Raw genomic sequence first — 11,467 nt, forward strand, 5'->3', positions numbered from 1 at the left:
GTTGTTGACTTCTCATCATCACAGGGAAGCCAGAGGAGCTGTCAGCCAAAGGACAGAGTGCCCACATCCACATCAAAGCCATGAGAAGTTGGCGGGAGGAGTGGGAGGCGTCTGTACTTCATTTCCAATGGTTCAGTGGTTGGCAGAGCGTGGGCGATGCATGAGGCTGCACAAGTCGGCTGGAGCAAGATCACACGTAACTGCCAGGCTGGAGTTAAGGAGTTTGGACTTGGGACTTGGTCCTGTGGCTGCGGACAGAGTTTTGGGAGGAATGGCAAAGATTGCAACAGCTGCAGAGGGTCCCCGGATGGCTGAGGCACTGAGGTTAACTGCAGGGAAGATTCTAGGAGGTGAGAAGGGGGCACAGCTCAAGCTTCTGCCCCAGCTTCACTGTCTCCATGGTGATGCTGGGAGCCAATAACAGCTCCTTTGAATGCGATCTCCTTGCTGACATTGTTAGGCTTTCAATAGATTTTTGCACAGCAGTGCTCACAAACATGTGGAAACAGATGTCCATCAACAGCTGAGTGGATAAGCAAAATTAGCTGTCTCTAGCAGTGATACACAACACAGAATGATCCTTGAAAAGGCAATGTTAGGAAAAATCAGAAAGACACAGAAAAGCAACTGTTATAAGGGTTTGTTTATATGTTATAAGAGGGAAATTCTGTCCAATGATTCACTCCCTTACTCCCTAAATTGCCACAATGCCGGGAGCTGAGCTGATCTGAATCCAGGAGCTCTTCTTAGTCTTCCACACAGGTGCAGGCTCCCAGGCCACAAGCAGGGAGCTGGATGGGAAGCGGGGCTGCTGGGAATAGAACTGGAGCCCATATGGGATCCCAGAGGAGGACTTTAGCCTTTAGGTTATCACACTGGCCCAAGGAATTGGTTACTTTCAATGATGTCATCTCAGCCACACAGTGACCCAAAGAACTGATGTTTATGGGAAAAGACAAGGAAGGAGATCTCGGTTCTGGTCTGAGGTTTAAGAGAATCTCACGTGGTCAAGGCAGATTTATTTACGTCTGCCACAGCAGCCACAGAAAGACCCTGGCCACAGGCTTTGGTGGGGTCTTCTAAACACAATGGGATGAGCAGTATAATTGTCAGCAATCTGAGGAGAGACAAAACCCATCACAGGATCGGATTGTAATCCTGTTTTAGCAGGCTCAAGATAAAACAGTCATCAGAAGGGTGGGGTAGGTCACTTCTTTCCAATCTCATGATAAAAACTAGAAGCTCAGAAGGGTGGACTGACCCTTTTGTCTTGCTGTAAGAGCTTTCTGGGCAGAAGAAGCGTGTTGTCCATTCATCAAGGGACTTCTCTTTCTCACCCCAACAGGGACCTGAGCTAATTGTTTACTCATTCATCTTGCTCCCACTGTCTCACAGGAGTATCTAACACTTGGAATCTCACTTCACCAGACTTGGCTGTTAGCCATAGCTTTTATCCTTGCTGATCTACTTTGAAATACTATTATTATTATCAGAAAGGTTATACACATGCAATGGAGGGAAAAAAAAAAAGGTCAACAAGTATCAAGACAGTAAAAGCTTTGCATTTCCGTAACCTGGTGCCAACCGTTCATAGTTAAAGCCGTGACTATTGTTTCACTAAAATGAAAGTTTACATTTCTGTAACTTGCCTTTTTTTTTTTTTTTCTGAGCAATAACTCCCTTAGTCCGTTCCAGTACGCGTCCACCTGGTGAACCACCAACAACCTCAGAGAAGTCTGGGGCGGGGAAGGCAGCCTGACTGTCAGATACTGGGACTTCAGGAGGCAGCGAGGGCTGCCCTGGCTTGCTGTGTGAATATCTGGTCAGTGTTAAGGTTAACCACAACTCGCATTCCCGTTAAGAAGGGTTTGGCGAAGAAGGCTTTTTCGAATCCTGCATGGTTTTTGTTTTTGTTTTTCTTCTTTCCAAGCAGAGACTTCATCCGCTGGGAGTATTTGGTTACTGTGAAACCCATTTCCTCTAGCAAAAGCAGAATAAATCTTTGTTTCTTGTCTGGGGAAGAGAGGTGGAAGGTTCTGTCCGACTCGGCCTTTCAAACACATAGGATGTAAGTTCACTTGCTAGTTACGTGTTTCTTGTGTTCAGTTTGTTTCTAAGATTGCTGCAGCTTTCTCATCTACTTTTTTTTGTGAACGATACGGCCTGGGGTGGTTGTACAACTGGGGCGGGGGAGTGGGGGGAGAGAAGGGAGAATCCCAGAAATCTCGAAGCCAGGAGGGGCTGGACAGCCCCTGCAGCCATCGCACCCCTGGATGGGCTGGTCATTCTCGCGCCCGAGGGGTGTCCCGGAGACCCGCGAACTCGGGATCAAGCTGGGGCGCCCCGGGCTTGCTGCAGCAGCCAGGGGATCGCCTGCCTCGGCCGCCTGGCTCGGGAGGCGGCTGGAAGATACTAGCCGCTAGAGGGCCGATCGCAGGGGTTTTTTTGTTTTGTTTGTTTTTCCATTTTCGGCAGAAGTTTGGATGCAAGGGGTCAAAAAAGCAAGACGATCTCGAGATTGTCGAAGAACTTCACCGTCAAAAGTTAGAAAAAGATCATTAACTGTTTCCTAGCGTTTTTGTAACAAAGTAAGATGGTCTAGTTGCTTTGAAAATATCTGGGAGAAACTCAAACTTCAGCTGCCCGGCTAGCTCAGTCGGTAGAGCATGGGACTCTTAATCCCAGGGTCGTGGGTTCGAGCCCCACGTTGGGCGGTGTAGTGATATTTTTTTGTCAGCTTTCAGATTAGCGACAAATTTCAGTAATAATAATGTATCGTATCTCCGATCTTGCGCTTCGTATTTTCCAACACCCCAATGTAAGAAAACTTACCAAGGCTAAGTAAGGTGGAAAGTTTAATCTTGCAAAGGCATACAATTAAACGTTACCTGATATTGAAAAACAATTCTTTTTGCCGAGTTGTGTATCACAAGCGGCCAAATACCAACAATAAGGGGGAAAAGAAGACATTAAACTGAAAAGTTCCTAACTATTGCTAAAATGATTTCTGTCCAAATGTTGGACACGTTCACTTTTCACTTTCAAGGACATTTGGAGGTAGCCTGGTCACGTTCTTAAACCATGGTAAGGTTGCGTTAATGATGACTTCTTAAGGTATGTATTGTGAACCCAATCTTAGGAACAATTTTATTTTTTTTTAAAGAAAGATTTATTTTATTTGAGAATAAGATACACAGAGAGGAGAAGACACAAAAAGGAAGATCTTCTGTCCAATGGCTTACTCCCCAAGCGCCTGCAACAGCTGGAGCTGAGCCGATCTGAAGCCAGGAGCCTCTTCCGGGTCTCTGATGCTGGTGCAGGGTCCCAAGGCTTTGGGCCATCCTTGGCTGACTGCTTTCCCAGGTTACAAGCAGGGAGCTGGATGGGAAACGATGCCCATACAGGATTAGAACTGGGGCTCATATGGGATCCTGACGCACTCAAGGTGAGGACTTCAGCTGCTAGACTACCGCATAAAGCTTAAAAAAAAAAAAAATCAAGTTGTAGAATTTCCAAGAGCCATTTTGGGGCTTCAAAAGAAATAATTCTTTCCCTTCATATGTTTTCCTGAAAGAACCCACTTTCTTTGGGCCATACTTTGCTTTTGGGTTGATTGCCGTAAATTGTCACTTTTTTTTTTTTTTTTTTTGCGATTCTATTTTTGCCATATGCTATCATCTAAATATCAATTTAAAATACAATGTCAGCTGTTTGAGGAAGATTGTGGACTGTATCCACTGGGCAAAATAAAAGTTCAGGGGACTCAGTGACACTCAGACATCCATTTGAAATAAACCAGCGTCCTAGGTTGAATGTGTCCCCTCCCTGCCCCAGCTGTGGAATTTGATTATGGCAGTCCCAGCAGATCAGCATGCTAGCTAGCAGGTGATTTTGTTTTCACCTTTAGGATCCCTCCTGCTCCAAGTGATTGTTGTCTTTGTCTTGATTCTGGAAAAAAAAACAAAAACAAAAACAAAACAGGTTCATTGGGATGTCAAGTGGGGAAGTCAGGCTGATGTCTGCTTCAGAAGGAAGATGGGAAACTGTTTGCTTGTAAGGGATATTTTCTCCTTGCTGGCACCTGATGATTGGTATTGCAGATAACTGGATGGATTACTGTCTAGTAAAAAAAAAAAAAAAACGCCAAGCCAAGACACACCAGATTAATTGCATCTTATTCTTCATGGAATGCATATCTGAATACCTTATGTGCAATAACTAAACCACTGAAAGGAAAGGTTTTAAAGAAGTGGACCAGCTTGTTCAACAAGCACAAGACAAAGAGAAGAGAATTGAGGACTCATAGTCATAAGAAATGCGTAGACTTGGTCTGGATCCTGTTGGAAACCAATCACCCCCACCCCACCCACACAGACACCCCTACACACAGAAGGGGAGACCGCCAAGCAGTCAGCACATTGACTGGTTCCTTCACAACACCATGGATCACTTGTTTTTCAATCTTTAGAGACACATGTGAAATTGTTTATAATGAAATAGACCACACATCTGGGAGTTGTGGGTTTGTACCTTTTTGTGAGAAAGGAGGAGGAGGAACCAATGAAGTAAGATGGGACACTTGTGCATAACCGTGGAAGCTAGTTGACACACACAGCAGAATTCGCAATACATCACCCTCCCTACTTCTCTACAGGCTTAAAAATGCCCACAAAGTCAGGAACCCTTTGATCATGCAGAAACAAAATGCTCTTAATCCCCTTTAGCCCAGTGGCCTCACTAAGCTTTACTTATAAAACATTTTTGGGGGTCTCAGGACGGGGCGTCTCATGCCTGGATTCCGGACGGCCGCCATGGGCACATGGTGAGCCGTCCTCCCCGGGCCTGCTGGGTTTCGGGGGCCGCTTCCTTCGGGGTGAGTAGACCGAGGGGGGGAGGCCTCCGGGACTGGGCAGGTCCGGCACCCAGCCACCGCCCTCATTGGGCGGTGAAGGGGATTTGGGAGGGGCGCGACCTTGGGCCTGGGAATTTTAAACCTCCAGCAGCCTCCCGGCAGCTGGTGGGTCTCAGGACGGGGCGTCTCATGCCTGGATTCCGGACGGCCGCCATGGGCACATGGTGAGCCGTCCTCCCCGGGCCTGCTGGGTTTCGGGGGCCGCTTCCTTCGGGGTGAGTAGACCGAGGGGGGGAGGCCTCCGGGACTGGGCAGGTCCGGCACCCAGCCACCGCCCTCATTGGGCGGTGAAGGGGATTTGGGAGGGGCGCGACCTTGGGCCTGGGAATTTTAAACCTCCAGCAGCCTCCCGGCAGCTGGTGGGTCTCAGGACGGGGCGTCTCATGCCTGGATTCCGGACGGCCGCCATGGGCACATGGTGAGCCGTCCTCCCCGGGCCTGCTGGGTTTCGGGGGCCGCTTCCTTCGGGGTGAGTAGACCGAGGGGGGGAGGCCTCCGGGACTGGGCAGGTCCGGCACCCAGCCACCGCCCTCATTGGGCGGTGAAGGGGATTTGGGAGGGGCGCGACCTTGGGCCTGGGAATTTTAAACCTCCAGCAGCCTCCCGGCAGCTGGTGGGTCTCAGGACGGGGCGTCTCATGCCTGGATTCCGGACGGCCGCCATGGGCACATGGTGAGCCGTTCTCGGGCGGCCAGTGCGCCATTGGTGCCAGGCTCCGCCTGCTGGCCGCCCGGCTGGGGAGCTCTGGGGATTTGGTTCTTTGAGTTGCTGCTTAATTAGCTCCAGGTTGAACCCATTGTGCTTCTTGGACCTGAAAGAGGCAGTAACTCTTCCTTAGCAAAACTTGTAATCACTAATAATTCTGAGCACCAAATACCAGTCATGCAGAAGCTATGGCTTGGGGCTTGCCCTGCACAAGTAGCTCCAACAGTTGGCCAATGTGTCAACTGGTAATGGAACAGAGTAGATTAGGCACGACTGAGCAAACCTTAGCCCACAAGTAAAACTAGAAACCAGGAGGGAGCAGAGGTCATGCCGAGCTAGGCTCTTGTACCTGCTGGTCTGTGGGAGCCTGGGACGCTGAGTCACAGTGTCTAAGGCAGAGTTCGGGACAGGGGAGGGGTTGTGCCAAGCTGAGTCAGAGCATCCATTGGCAGGCATGTGATCTATGCCTGGGAACGGACCCGGTTGGGGAGCAAAGGGGACAACCCTAGCTGGGCTGAGGTTCCCACCAAGAGGCGCGTGGCCTGGAAGGGGGCTGCGTTCTGATCTGGAAACAGTTGTAGTCTCCCTTGGCACAAGTGTGGACTGGGATTGGATGCACCGAACTGGGCCGGACCCCGACTCCCCCTGGTGTTCTGGAGGACCAGGGCAGATGTGGGATGGACTAGGCAGGGTCTCAAACCCCTACTGAGCCATGTGTGAGCCATACGTGGGTATGGACAAACCATGGCTGGGCTGGAACATCCAACAGCAAGCACCAGATTGGGTTGAAGGCCAGTCAGGAAAAGCCACAGTTCCTGCTATGACAGGAGGTGGACTGAGTAGGGTTGGCTCATGGACCCACTGGTAAGCGTGAAACCTGGCATTGGGAGAGGTTCTGATGGAGGAGCCTGGGCAACTCCTCTGGCAGGACACAGACCCAGCAGGTAAACGCAAGAAACATGATAGGAAACAGCCCAGAAAAGGCCATGGAAACCTACCCACTGGCATACAGTTGGCAGACGTGGGGGCAAGACCAGGCTGAATCTGTCCACATCATCCACTGGCAAATCCAGGCACCAGTGTGGGTCGACCCAGGGTCGGTCGCAACAAAGACTAGTGCACATTATGGAATGCCGAGGTGAGGTTGCCTGTACCAGAAGGGACCGCAGCGCCCAACCAGCCTGAGAACAAGAAAGGAAGTGGGCAGAGCTGGCAGGGGAATAAGGGAGGGTTCCTTTGCTGGACAGCTACTTCCGCAGGAGAGCATGGGCTGGGATGGGGGCAGACCAGACTAGGCAGAGCTACCACACCTGTGCGCCTCATGTGGACTAGATCAGGGAAAAGCCAGGCTGGGCGGATTATTCCTACTGGTGCAAACAAAATTAAAGTGGGCGAGGTTTGTTTGGGCAGCATCAACTGGAATCTGGGAGTGGGAGAGGCCTGGGAGGGAAATAGTGGGCTCATCCCTCTTGGGTTACCACTTCCACGGGAGGACATAAAACTAAGACAGCGGCTGGGGTGGAATGGGATGTGGGACAGACTGGATTACTGCTACACTTACTGGCAAACCAGGGTAGGGGGTGGGCCTGGTTGGGGTTATTGTGGGTCGCTCCAACCTAGGCTACAGCTCCCGCTGGTTTATGTGAGGGCCAAGTATGTGCTGGGCAGAACCAGACTGGACTGCAACACCCATTGGCTCCAGTGGAAGACGGGAGTGAACACAGAACCAACCCAGGAATTGCAACCACCAGCTGATTGGAGCGATGGACGGTGCCAGGCCCTGTACTTGTTAGCACATACAAGAAGTTTCTTTGGAGATCTTCCTAATCTAAATGCTGGACTCAGAACCATAACAAAGAAAAGAGCGAAGACAGACCGGGTCAACCAACCATCTAAGCTATGATGGACTATGTCAATCAGTGGATTTTTCAAAGACCTCATAGTGCTTGGAGCGGCAAGATTGACAGCGATTCATAACTGTTGCAATATCAAAACCACTTGAGCAAGAACCTCAGAGCATGCCCTACACCCGGGACTTGGGGAGGGTGGGAAATTGGGTGGGCCTTCTCCCTTAAAACCCCCCTTTTAAACATGAAGGTAACAATATGGAAAACATATTAGTATTATCCACTTTCCTGTAGCCCTTGAAAAAACATTTTTGGTAAGAACATTCAATTTGCACTTCAGCAAGTCTGTAGACTTAATTTGACATTTCTAAAAATACAAGGGAAAGGAAAACCGATGAAGAAACACAAATCCAGAATACCCAGCATTCGAAAAGTCTCTGACTCTTCAGAAAGCAAATGTCAGAAGCGAAGTCCAACACCACTACTACGAAAGTGTGTGTGTGTGTGTGTGTGTGTGTGTGTGTGTGTGGCTGTTGTTCATATCCAGGGCTCCCACTCCAACCCCAGTGGATCTGTTTGTGAAGCCCACGAAACCTCTCCATAGAATGTGCTTCAATGCACAAAGTAAGAGACACAGGCTTGGAAGGGAACACGATTCTGTTCAATTGCACTTCTGCAGTTATTTCTGCAGGACAGAATGCTGACATTTGCAACAAAGTCAACCGGAGACCGTTATGCTAAATGAAATAAGCCAGAACCAGGACGACAACTGTCCCATGTCTTCTCTTGTGGAAATGAATGTAGTTAGCAAATACATACTCATGGTATAGGGTGGTGTATTTAGTTGAAAATATTGCTTCATTGAATCGTCACATGTAAATGATAATACACATCCCTTTTCTAATGCTGTGATCTTTTTTTTAAATATAAGATTTATTTATTTTTACTGGAAAGGCAGATATACAGAGAGGAGGAGAGACAGAGAGGAAGATCTTCCATCTGATGATTCACTCCCCAAGTGGCCACAACGGTTGGTGCTGTGCCGATCTGAAGCTAGGAGCCAGCGTGGGTGCAGGGTCCCAACACTCTGGGCCGTCCCTGACTGTTTTCCCAGACCACAAGCAGGGAGCTGGATGGGTTGTGGAGCTGCCGGGATTAGAACCAGTGCCCATGTGGGATCCTGGCGCGTTCAGGGTGAGGACCTTAACCGCTATGTTATCGCGCCAGGCCCAACGCTGTGATCTTTGTCAGGAAATTCTCACTATGTTTTCAGGAAAAAAAAATAATATAAATCAACTATGTAAGATTATTAAAAATTAATTTAAAAAGAAAAAATTATTTATATATATATATTTAATGTCTACATTTGGTGTAAACAGCACTATGTTTACCCAAAGGTAAAATAATAAATAGTTATCCAAACATTTTAAAATGTGATATGGTAATGTAGATGCTTAATTATTATAGCAACAGCAGGTGTAACAGAAGTAATTTCAAAGTGATGATGGATGTCAAAGATATTTCTGAGATAGCTGCAGGAACTGCGTGATTCAAAACACATTATTTGTATTGGTAACAAAGGCATAGTTGCTGCTAATATGATTTCAGTTTGTTACTTTGGTTTGGAGTAAAAGTAAACATGGACTTTCTGTTAGAGATCGGGGAAAATATGGATGTCATTCTTCCCCTAAGTTCCTGAACCTTTTGGATAGCATGCATGGATGTCTAGATTAAGAACATCTGGATTAATTTTAGGGCCAGTAACCCATATGGGCGCCTGCTCATCTCCTAGCTATTCCACCTCCTATCCAGCTCTCTGTTTTGTCCTGAGAAAGTAGTAGAGGATGGCCCAAGTCCTTGGGATCCTACACCTGAATGGGAAACCTAGGAAAGGCTTCTTGCTCCTGCATTTAGATTGGCTGAGGTGTAGCTGTTGTGACCACTTGGGGAGTGACCCAATGAATGGAAGATCTCTCTGTCTCTTCTCTCTGTACATAAGTTTCTCCACTAAAACAATAATTAAAAAAAATATATATATATGTATTTATTTATTTTTATTGGAAAGTCAGATATACAGAGAGAAGAGATGCAGAGAGGAAGATCTTCCATCTGATGATTCACTCCTCAAGTGACCACAATGGCCAGAACTGAGGAGATCAGATGCCAGGAGCCAGGAGCTTCTTTTGGGTCTCCCACGCAGGCGCAGGCACAGGGTCCCAATGCTTTGGGCTGTTCTTGTCTTTCCTATGCCACAAGCAGGGAGCTAGATGAGAAGTGGGCCACCGGGATATGAACTGGTGCCCATATGGGATCCCAGTGTGTGCAAGGTGAGGACTTTAGCTGTTGCTAGGCTTCTGTGATGGACCCAAAAAACAACACAAATAAATAAATAAATAAGAACATCAGCACTAATTTAAAAAGGCTTAAGAGATCTATCAGGGTCAGTGCGCTGGCTCAACAGGCTAATCCTCCACCTTACAGCACTAGTATCCATACAGTCCTCAGTTCTGGTCCTGGCTGTTCCATTTCTGATTTAGTTTTCTGCTTGTGGCCTGGGGCAGTAGAGAAGGCTCAAGTCCTTGGGCACCTGCACCCACATGGGGGACCTGAAGGAGGCTCCCTGCTTCAGATTGGCTCAGCTCTGGTTGTTGGAGCCATTTGGGGAGGTGAGCCAGTGGATGGAATAGCTCTCGTCCTCTGTCTTTCCTCTCTGTAAAATTTGCCTTTTCAATGAAAAGATATCTTTAATTTAAAAAAAGCAGTTTAATTACATTTAATATAGTGCCAATGACTGGATGTTGTTTTTAAAAAAACAAGACTGTACATATAAAAATATTTTTGGGAAACAAATGAAGAAATGGGGCTATAATGATAGGATTTTAGGGAATTGCTGTGTTGGGTATTTGTGGTTTGTAGGAGAAAGTCTATTTTGGAAGCACATACTCAATAAATTAGGTCCTGAACACCTTTGTGACCATTTGTGGAGTGAAACCACAGACAGAACTCTTTCTCTGCACCTCTCTATAATTTTGGTTTTTCAAATAAACAAATATGTAGTGAAAAGCGAAAGAGAAGTCAAGCATGGAAGATCAGAGTCTACATACACACATAACACACGTATTCATAAAGAGAAACACAGGAAACCCTTACAAGATGACACACACATGTGTTTTTAAAAGATGTTTCTTTTTTATTGGAAAGGCAGATCAGATTTATAGAAAGAGAGATAGAAAGATTTTCCAACTGCTGGTTCACTCCCCAAGTGGCCACAACAGCTAGAACTGAGGCGATCAGAAGCCAGGAGCCAGGAGTTATTCTGCGTCTCCCACGCGGGCGTAGGATCCCAAGACTTTAGGCCATTCTCGACTGCTTTCCAGGCCACAAGCAGGCAGCTGGATTAAGTGGAACAACTGGGATTCCATCTGGTGTCCCTACGGGATGCCAGTTCTTGCAGGCAGAGGACTAGCTAGTTGAGCTGGTGAGTTCCACGAAACAAAACAAAATTAAAAGAGGGATAAGGCCTAATTTTGGTGGTTCTGGGATCATAAAAAAGGCTCTTGCTTGTCTTCCATGCTTTAAGTGGAGGGAAGATGAGCTACGTATTCGAGGGAACAAAGAGTTGTTGCAGTTCAAGGGGCTGTATTTAAATGAGGACTGAAGGAGAAATCGCAGTGAACTGAGGCCATGCCAAACCGCCTCAATGAGGGCTTAGGAATGCAAAGAGACCAGGGCGTGCAGATCGGCTGGGGACTATTTGAGGGAGAACTCTGTCCTGGACTCAGTAAGCACTGGGCCATCGTGTTGATTGAGCCTAGGGCCCCACGTCGGCCATGAACCTGCTCAATAAGGAAGCTTCCAGAAGGCGACCCCCAGGCAGCTTCGCACATCTTGGCGGCCAGACTTAGGGGAGTGTCCTCTTCCACATCCATTCCTCCGACCTCTCTAGACCCCGTTTCCAGAACCCACCAAGGTGGACCCGCCGGGCCTTTCGCAGCAGCCCGCG

At 47.9% G+C, this 11,467-nt stretch overlaps 1 non-coding gene across 1 annotated transcript; it reads left to right on the forward strand.

The window, feature by feature from the left end:
* Positions 1-2,641: 2,641 nt before the first annotated feature.
* On the forward strand, positions 2,642-2,714 carry TRNAK-CUU. Its single transcript has one exon. It is a non-coding gene; the product is annotated as a tRNA-Lys (tRNA).
* Positions 2,715-11,467: the final 8,753 nt, after the last annotated feature.

Source organism: Ochotona curzoniae, unplaced genomic scaffold, assembly GCF_017591425.1.
Source record: "Ochotona curzoniae isolate NIBS_2020 unplaced genomic scaffold, NIBS_Ocur_1.0 scaffold_4701, whole genome shotgun sequence".
Classification (NCBI taxonomy): domain Eukaryota; kingdom Metazoa; phylum Chordata; class Mammalia; order Lagomorpha; family Ochotonidae; genus Ochotona; species Ochotona curzoniae.